The sequence below is a fragment of the Papaver somniferum genome, unplaced genomic scaffold, assembly GCF_003573695.1.
Source record: "Papaver somniferum cultivar HN1 unplaced genomic scaffold, ASM357369v1 unplaced-scaffold_99, whole genome shotgun sequence".
NCBI lineage: Eukaryota > Viridiplantae > Streptophyta > Magnoliopsida > Ranunculales > Papaveraceae > Papaver > Papaver somniferum.
Genome location: NW_020653081.1, coordinates 338,356 through 348,561, shown reverse-complemented (window position 1 = coordinate 348,561; position 10,206 = coordinate 338,356). Strand labels below are relative to the sequence as shown.

At 37.7% G+C, this 10,206-nt stretch overlaps 1 non-coding gene across 1 annotated transcript; it reads left to right on the top strand.

Moving 5' to 3' along the window:
- The first annotated feature begins 9,581 nt into the window (after nt 1–9,581).
- Nucleotides 9,582–9,685, top strand: LOC113346533. The gene has a single exon (XR_003358540.1). It is a non-coding gene; the product is annotated as a small nucleolar RNA R71 (small nucleolar RNA).
- Nucleotides 9,686–10,206: the final 521 nt, after the last annotated feature.

Genomic DNA, 10,206 nt, shown 5'->3' with positions numbered 1-10,206 from the left:
AATGATATGCCTATTCTTCTACCTAAGTCACAATCTGATGGCCTTCCACCCAACCTAGATTTGGTTTGTACCCATATTGTCAAACCGATTTTTCTGAAAATGCCTAATCTAGGTTTGGAACTGTGTGCTTCCCAACTCCTCTTGGACTATTTTTCATCCAAATATAATACATTTGAGGAACCACAGTTGGAAATAACATGTTTGCCCGTCCCTAGCACAGTCCATTTCGAGTTAGACCTCGTACATGATGAACCCCCAAAACTGCGCGATTTTGTTTTCAAAACTATATCTTCTGTAAAATCCAGGTTTGGGGGTAGCTCATTTTGTTTCACAGTTTCACGTGCATTTTTTCCATTTTATTATTGTGTGAACCTGTTGAAACCTCTACACTTTGTCTTTTGGGTTGATCCTCAACTCTTTAGATTGTTAGTGTACGATGAATTTTTTGTATATAATCCAGTAGATAAAAATTTTTAAAATCCCTTTGTTCATTTTGTATATATTTTGCTAAATCCAATATGATCTCGGCTGACATATGTTGGATTCTTGCCTTGAATAACGGAGTTCTAATATTGCTTTCGCCGAAATCGGGTATTCTCTTTCCTTTTTCTCTACTCAACATGATCCTCTTCATATGTTGTATTATAATTTTGTTCATATTTTGAAACATTGAGGACAATGTTTAGTTTAGGTTTGGGGGTATAGAGTAGATACCACGATAATATGCTATAATTGAAATCAAACTCCATCTTTTTGAAAAAATTGAAAAATTCCAAAAAAATTGAAAAATCAAAATTCAAAAAAATTAAAAAATTGAAAAAAACATAAAAATGGAGCTCATTTACCTTGAAATGTTGACTCTTGTGCAAATATGTAATTATTAGGAGTCTTAGTCTAGATATTTAGGCACCCTGATTCTAGCACAATTCACATAGTGATAAGAAATTTGCACGCGCACGATCTACCAATACATGTATGGCCTCGATCTTCAAGGTGTTTGATAGGAAGTTACGATTGCCAATCACTTTAGAATACTGAACGAAACTTGACTAGCTTGTTCTTTGGTTGGTTGGGATAGAAGGTGGAGGTTACATTAAGAAAGACAACCATCGAATTTAACTGGGTGCATCAAAAAGGGCTACCTCTTGCAAAGTGTCATGTAATTTTTTGTTTCTTTTTGTTATGTATCAAAAGAGCTACCATATGTAAAAATCAATTTCAGTTCTCAAAAAAAAATAAAAAATAAAAAAATATATATATCAGAAAAATACAAAAAAAATCAAGTATTTATCAATTCCATTCTCTCTTGTTCCAAAAATAAAAGAGAGTAGTCAATGTAAATAAGAGTCATGTAAATAGTCATTTTGTTGTTTCATTGTAATAAGCAAGGAAGGGTGTATGCCATTGATGTACAACGCGAGTAATTGTGAAATACCTCCAACTCATTCACAATTCTCGTAAAGTCCGGACAGCTAGCTAGATTTCGACCTTGGTTCTTAGCCTGAGAAACTATCTCTTGGTGATTAGTAGTCATAACTTCAGATCTTTCTTTACACATGTGTAGATACACTTTACACTCTTATCACATGTCTTTTTTTGTTATCAGTGCTAGGATTGTGCCTTTGATAGCTAGATTGACATCTCCATTTTGCTGTGAGCTTAAACTGACTTGCACATGTCACATTTGATGGAATCTGAGCTTATATTTTGACCTAGAACTTTGTAGGTACGTTCTAAGCAAACCTTCACGAGACTTAAATCGTCCACTAGGGACACTTAGTGGTTTAAAAGGCTTAGTGCATACGCTAAATGCATTCGAGAGACCAGCGACAGTGGTATAGTTAGGATTTCCTTAGTTTTGTTTTACTTGAGGACAAGTAAAATTCAGGTTTGGGGGTATTTGATGAGTGCCAAATAATGTATATATCTATCCCTTTTTGTTGGCATTTAACTCATCTTTTATGCATTAATTCTACATTTTATCCCATATTCTGTATTTTCATTGTTTTCAAGAATAAATATTTTTATTAATTAATTTTGCATTTTTAGGTAATAAATAAAGTTCGGATGAGTCGCGGAGCAAAAAGAGCAGAAAAGTAGTGAAAAGCCGGGAGAAATTACGCAAGGAAGCCGCGAAGAATGGTGCGCACAACCTCATTTTCTACACACAAAAGCGCCTCCGTTCTCAGCCATCAGATCAGTTCTCAGAAACATCCGACGGTCGCTCCTTCATAGAGCATCAAAATCGGAAGTCTCTGCCAAGCACCACAGCGCTGAAATTCCAAGCCTTCAGATTAGATGGTAGTTGAATCCAGCGGTCACCTCATCACTGTGCATCAAATCCCGATGATTCCGCCCAACACTACAGCACCTAACCTAATCTAGCACCGTTGACTTCGTTGTGTTCCACATCCAACGGTCGCTACAAACTGCTTCTCTCTTAGCCGTCCGATCTACCTACCATCTTCCCATCCATCGCTCCTTGTCGCAGATCATCGAACCTCGCTGAACCCGCCTAACACCTAAGTATCGAACACCCTATACCCCTAGCCAAACGCCCCCTAACCCAAAATCACTCGCCCTCTTCTCCTCCATACCCTGTTGCAGAGAGCTGCTCTGCAACTCCATCACCTCCACCATGTCCTGCCACCACCAGAACACCACCTCTGCCACTGCCGCTTCATCACCAAACACCATAGCCACCCTACATCAAAGACATCGAAACCCATCCATCCTATTAGCCTATTTCGCTAGTTTCACAAACCCTCTCAAATTTAGGGTTTTGAAATTAGGGAAATAGAGTTATAGGCATGACAGAGATGGAAGAAGAAGCAATAGAAGCATGGGAAGAGCAGGAGGAACAAGAAGAGAGCATGGGTCGTCGACGTGGGTGAAGAATTTTAGGTAAACCCTAACCCTAGTTTTCTCGGTTTTGGGAATTAGGGTTCGTCATTCCTTTTTTGTATAAATTGAGGGCTGGGTATTACTGTTGAGGTGTTCTTGGTTAGCCGAGATACCCCCTAATTGGGTTAATTCCAATGTCAATTTTACTGTTGATGATTCTGATGATTCTGAGTGTGAACTTGCTAATTTGATTGATGATTGTGAGCATGATGTGACATGTGTAGATGATTTAGGAGATTTTGATTTGATTAATAATGATGTGCCTATCGTCCTACATAAGTCACAATCTGATGGCCTTCCACCCAACCTAGATTTGGTTTGTACCCATATTGACAAACCGACTTTTCTGAGAGTCCCCAACCTAGGTTTGGAACTGTGTGCTTCCCAAGTCCTCTTGGACTATTTTGCTTCTAAGTATAATACATCTGAGGAACCACAGTTGGAAATTGCATGTTTGCCCGTCCATAGCACAGTTCACTTTGAGTTAGATCTTGTGCATGATGAACCCCCAAAACTGCGCGATTTTGTTTTCAAAATTGTATCTTCTGTAAAATCCAGGTTTGGGGGTAGCTCATTTGGTTTCACAGCTTCACGTGCTTTTCTTTCATGTGTGAAGTTGTTGAAACCGCTACACTTTGTCTTTTGGGTTGATCCTCAACTCTTTAGATTGTTAGTGTATGGTGAATATTTTTGTAAATAATCCAGTAGATAAAATTTTAAAAACCCTTTTGTTCTTTTTGTATATATTTTGCTTATCCAATATGATCTCGGCTGAAATATGTTGGATTTTTGCCTTGAATAACGGAGTTTTAATTCTGCTTTCGCCGAAATCGGGTATTCTCTCTCCTTTTACTCTACTCAGCATGTCCCTTTCCATATGTTGCATTTTAATTCTTTCCATATTTTGAAACATTGAGGACAATGTTTAGTTTAGGTTTGGGGGTATAGAGTAGATACCACGATAATATGCCATAATTGAAAACAAAACTCCATCTTTTTGAAAAAATTGAAAAATTCCAAAAAAATTAAAAAATGAAAAATCATAAAAAAAAATGGAGCTCATTTACCTTGAAATGTTGACTCTTGTGCAAATATGTAATTATTAGGAGTCTTAGTCTAGATATTTAGGCACCCTGATTCTAGCACAATTCACATAGTGATAAGAAATTTGCACGCGCACGATCTACCAATACATGTATGGCCTCGATCTTCAAGGTGTTTGATAGGAAGTTACGATTGCCAATCACTTTAGAATACTGAACGAAACTTGACTAGCTTGTTCTTTGGTTGGTTGGGATAGAAGGTGGAGGTTACATTAAGAAAGACAACCATCGAATTTAACTGGGTGCATCAAAAAGGGCTACCTCTTACAAAGTGTCATGTAATTTTTGTTTCCTTTTGTATATGTATCAAAAGTGTTTCCTTATTCAAAAAAAAAAAAAAATATCAGAAAAATACAAAAAAAAAATCAAGTATTTATCAATTCCATCATCTCTTGTTCCAAAAATAAAAAGAGAATAGTCAATGTAAATAAGAGTCATGTAAATAGTCATTTTGTTGTTTCATTGTAATAAGCAAGGAGGGTGTATGCCATTGATGTACAACGCGAGTAATTGTGAAATACCTCCAACTCATTCACAATTCTCGTAAAGTCCGGACAGCTAGCTAGATTTCGACCTTGGTTCTTAGCCTGAGAAACTATCTCTTGGTGATTAGTAGTCATAACTTCAGATCTTTCTTTACACATGTGTAGATACACTTTACACTCTTATCACATGTCTTTTTTTGTTATCAGTGCTAGGATTGTGCCTTCGATAGCTAGATTGACATCTCCATTTTGTTGTGAGCTTAACTGACTTGCACATGTCACATTTGATGGAATCTGAGCTCATATTTTGTCCTTAGGTTTTGTAGGTACACCTCTGGTAAACCTTCACGAGACTTCAACTCGTCCACTAGGGACACTTAGTGGTTTAAAAGGCTTAGTGCATACGCTAAATGCATTCGAGAGACCAGCGACAGTGGTATAGTTAGGATTTCCTTAGTTTTGTTTTACTTGAGGACAAGTAAAATTCAGGTTTGGGGGTATTTGATGAGTGCCAAATAATGTATATATCTATCCCTTTTTGTTGGCATTTAACTCATCTTTTGTGCAGTAATTCTACATTTTATCCCATATTCTGTATTTTCATTGTTTTCAAGAATAAATATTTTTCTTACTTAATTTTGCATTTTTAGGTAATAAATAAAGTCTGGATAACTTGCGGAGCGGAAAAGAGCTGAAGAGTGGTGAAAAGCCGGAAGAAATTACGCAAGGAAGCCGCGAAGAATATTGTGCACAAGACCAAGAGGCTAGGAATGGGCTTGAAGAGGAAGAATTGTTTTTAAAGAAGATATGGGCTTGGCATACCCAAGGCCCAAAATCCTTACCCTCACCCATTTCCACTACCCAAGCCCGTATCGGATTTCAGCCGTCAGATTGGATCATCTCAACATCTAACGGTCGCTCCCTCGCTGTTCATCAAAGTTTGATACATCCGCTTCACACCACAACACCTAACTCCATCTAGAGCCGTCAGCTTCGTTGTATCACCTAATCCAACGGTCGCTCAGAGCTTGTTTACATCGTGCCGTTCGATTCAATTAGTAACTTATTATCCAACGGATCTCCTCGCTGCGCATCAACTTCAGATGATCCCGCCTCACACCCTAGCGAACGAACACCTACACCCCAAACAAACAGACCCTTCTCCCATTCTATCGATTTCTCCTCCTTCTTCCCCTTCTTCCCAAAATTTTCAGAGCTGCTCCTCCTTCTCCCGACCAAATCAGAGCGTCACCACCAGTTCCATCACTGCCACCACCAACTCTCCACTGTCACTACCAAATACCACATCATCACAACCACCCTATCTCTCTACCTATCTATTCCATCAAGCTCTCCCCTATTCTAATCCCTAGGTAAGAGACTGATGAGATAGATCGAGCTAGAGAAGCTAGAAAAGGCATGGGAATGAAGCTACAATGTCAGAGGAAGAATGGGTCGAGTTTAATTTGATGTTGCTACATCAAATCAGGTAAAAATCGAGAACCCTAACTTCTGTCAAATTTGAGAAATTTTACCAAAACCCTAATTTCGACTAAGAGAGAATTGAGAAGAGAGAGTAGGTAGAAATAGGGTATGGGTTAGACCCATTTCCCTAATTTCTTGAAAACCTAATTTTACTGTTTTAAATTTGGGATTTAGGGATTTGGGTGAAAACCCTAATTTGTAATTTGAGGGAAATTTCTTTGGGTATAAATTGAGGACTGTGGTGTATGTAATGGGCATGCTGGACTAGCCAGTGTCCAGAACTTTGTTCTGTTAATGTTCAATTTCAGTTTCAAATCAATTTTAGTTAATTTTCAATTTCTGTTTTATTTCATGTTTAATTCCATGTTCATTTAGTTTATGTTCTTATAATTTCTGTTTGTTTCTAATTTCAATTCAGTTTTGTGTTTGATGTAGTTCACTGTGATGTTTAGTTTCTTCAATTTTCCTAGTGCATTTTCCTGTTGATGTTTGTGTTCCATGTAATGTTAATGTACCTGTTATGTGATACATGTTTAGTGGAATGTTAGGCTAGAAACCTCAGTGCACTGATTTGATTGAGCAATGGGAGAAATTAGTGCTCATAGCAAGCTAATTCTCTTTCCATTCCATTTGTATGCTTAGGATGCACTGATTTGATTGAGCAATGGGAGAAATTAGTGCTCATAGCAAGCTAATTCTCTTTCCATTCCATTTGTATGCCTAGAGCCACTGCCTTGGCCTTGCATTGTCATCACTGTTAGCTTCACCATCTCCCCTGCCCTTGGCTTAGGCCTTGGTTTACTTCCATTGTTCTTGTAGTTTCATTGTATTTTCATATTTACTTCACTGTTACATTGTGTTTACTTTTCCTCATTCCTTCACTGCCACTGTTTTACTTTCACTTGTCCTTCATTTTGTTTGCTATTTTCTCCTGCTGCATTCACTGCCTTGTTGTGCTGCTGCTGTGCACTGCTTGTGCTGCTGCTGTGCACTGCTGCTGCTGCTGCTGCTTTCTTTGCCTTGTGCTGCTGCTGCTGCAACCCTGTTGCTACTGCTGTTTTCCTTCCTCTTGCTACTGCTCCAAACACAGCACAAGCCCAGTTCAGTTCACAGCTAAGCCCAAAGGCCTAGTTAAATCAAAGCTCAAGTTCAGTCCACTAAAGGCCTAGTTCTCTGTCAAGGGTACTCAAAGCCCATTGACACTCCAAGCCCAAGTTCATTATCAAGCCCAGTTCAATTCATTTTAAGACCAACTGAGCCCAAGCTCAGTTCATTTCATTGTTAAAAACAAACCCACTAAGCCCAATAGCAATTTAGAGCCAAAATAGCTAGAAACTACAAAACACTCCCAATCTCTGTGGATCGACCCGTACTTGCACGAGCTACAACTGACGACCGTGCACTTGCGGTATTACTGTAGGCCCGCGTTTTCATTACGCTCATATTTTCACACTCCTCCGGGTCCACCAAGTTTTTGGCGCCGCTGCCGGGGACCATTTTGCATTTAAATATAATATCTTCGGGGCCTGCCAATCACCAAGAGGTAGTTTCTCAGGCTAAGAACCAAGGTCGAAATCTAGATAGCTGTCCGGACTTTACGAGAATTGTGAATGAGTTGGAGGTATTTCACAATTACTCGCGTTGTACATCAATGGCATACACCCTCCTTGCTTATTACAATGAAACAACAAAATGACTATTTACATGACTCTTAGTTACATTGACTACTCTCTTTTATTTTTGGAACAAGAGATGATGGAATTGATAAATACTTGATTGATTTTATTTTTATTTTATTTTTTTTTAAATTGAAACACTTTTGATACATATACAAAAGGAAACAAAAGATTACATGACACTTTGCAAGAGGTAGCCCTTTTTGATGCACCCAGTTAAATTCGATGGTTGTCTTTCTTAATGTAACCTCCACCTTCTATCCCAACCAACCAAAGAACAAGCTAGTCAAGTTTCGTTCAGTATTCTAAAGTGATTGGCAATCGTAACTTCCTATCAAACACCTTGAAGATCGAGGCTATACATGTATTGGTAGATCGTGCGCGTGCAAATTTCTTATCACTATGTGAATTGTGCTAGAATCAGGGTGCCTAAATATCTAGACTAAGACTCCTAATAATTACATATTTGCACAAGAGTCAACATTTCAAGGTAAATGAGCTCCATTTTTATGTTTTTTTTTTCAATTTTTAATTTTTTTATTTTCATTTTTTCATTTTTTTCAAAAAGAAGGAGTTCTTGTTTTCAATTATGGCATATTATCAAAGTATCTACTTTTCACCCCCAAACCTAAACTAAACATTGTCCTCAATGTTTCAAAATATGAACAAAATTATAATACAACATATGAAGAGGATCATGTTGAGTAGAGAAAAAGGAAAGAGAATACCCGATTTCGGCGAAAGCAATATTAGAACTCCGTTATTCAAGGCAAGAATCCAATATATGTCAGCCGAGATCATATTGGATTTAGCAAAATATATACAAAATGAACAAAGGGATTTTAAAAATTTTTATCTACTGGATTATATACAAAAATTCACCATACACTAACAATCTAAAGAGTTGAGGATCAACCCAAAAGACAAAGTGTAGAGGTTTCAACAGCTTCACACAATAATAATATGGTAGGAATGCAAGTGAAGCTGTGAAACAAAATGAGCTACCCCCAAACCTGGATTTTACAGAAGATAAAATTTTGAAAACAAAATCGCGCAGTTTCGGGGGTTCATCATGCACAAGGTCTAGCTCGAAATGAACTGTGCTAGGGACGGGCAAACATGCTAATTCCAACTGTGGTTCCTCAAATGTATTATACTTAGATGCAAAATAGTCCAAGAGGACTTGGGAAGCACACGGTTCCAAACCTAGGTTAGGGACTCTCAGAAAAGTCGGTTTGACAATATGGGTACAAACCAAATCTAGGTTGGGTGGAAGGCCATCAGATTGTGACTTATGTAGAAGAATAGGCACATCATTATCAATCAAATCAAAATCTCCTAAATCATCTACACATGTCACATCATGCTTACAATCATCAATCACATTAGCAAGATCACAATCAGAGTCATCAACATCATTAACAGATTTATCCTCGTGTATCGGCTTATCAGGGGAAACATCACATGGAATACTAGAAGACATATCATGCATTAAGGTCGGGGCAGAGACGCCTAATGTATTTGAACCCAAAGGTTCCATAACATTTTCAGTATAGACATGTTCTTCTAACATAACATCATCATCATCATCATCATAGTAATATGCATACTTGTCCCTATTAGCAGTTGTGGTGTCATTAGTCAACTCATGTTCCTCTAGATTAGGTTCATGTTCAATATCATACACATGAGAAGGACTAGACATGCTATTTCCAAAGTTCAATTAATTACCACCAATATCATGTGACAGTGTCTCAGTTTCCCTAATGGACTCCCAGTGACGGGTTTTCTCTGCAATCTCAGCTAAAAATTTCCATGCATCATCCACAGTTTTATCAAGAAATTCACCATTACACATACACTCAACCATGGCTCGAGATTTAAAGTCTAGTCCCTCATAGAGGATAGCGACAAGTCTCCACTTCTCAAATCCATGGTGTGGACATTCGCTCAACAAATCATTAAAACGTTCAAAATAGTCAAAAACAGTTTCCTCATCCAACTGGACAAAACAATTGATATTTTGACGAATAGCGATGGTCCTATGATGTGGAAAAAATCTTTGGAAAAATTGATTAGTGAGTTGTTCCCAAGTGGTGATTGATTGTGGTCTCAAACCGTAAAACCATGTTTTGGCCCTTTCCTTTAGAGAAAATGTAAACAAACGCAATTTCAGAGAGTCTTCGGACATATGATCAGGTTGCATAGTCCGACAAATTTGTTCAAACTCTCTTACATGAGTATAGGGGTTCTCAGAATCGAACCCTCGAAATAAAGGAAGTATTTGTATCATGCTTGCATTTACTTTAAAAGGGTTATTGGTTTGAGGTAATACAATACATGATAATGGAATTTTTATTGTCGGATACATGTATTCATGGAGAGCACGAGGTTGGCCCATACTGAAAAGACACAAAGCCCACTATTTGGTTTTAATGGGTTTGGATTTTTGGGAAAAATATTTGGTTTTAATGGGTTTGGATTTTTGGGAAAATTTTGGTTTTTGAAATAAGGAGCAAATTTTTGGTTTTTTTTGGTTTTTTTTTTTTTTTT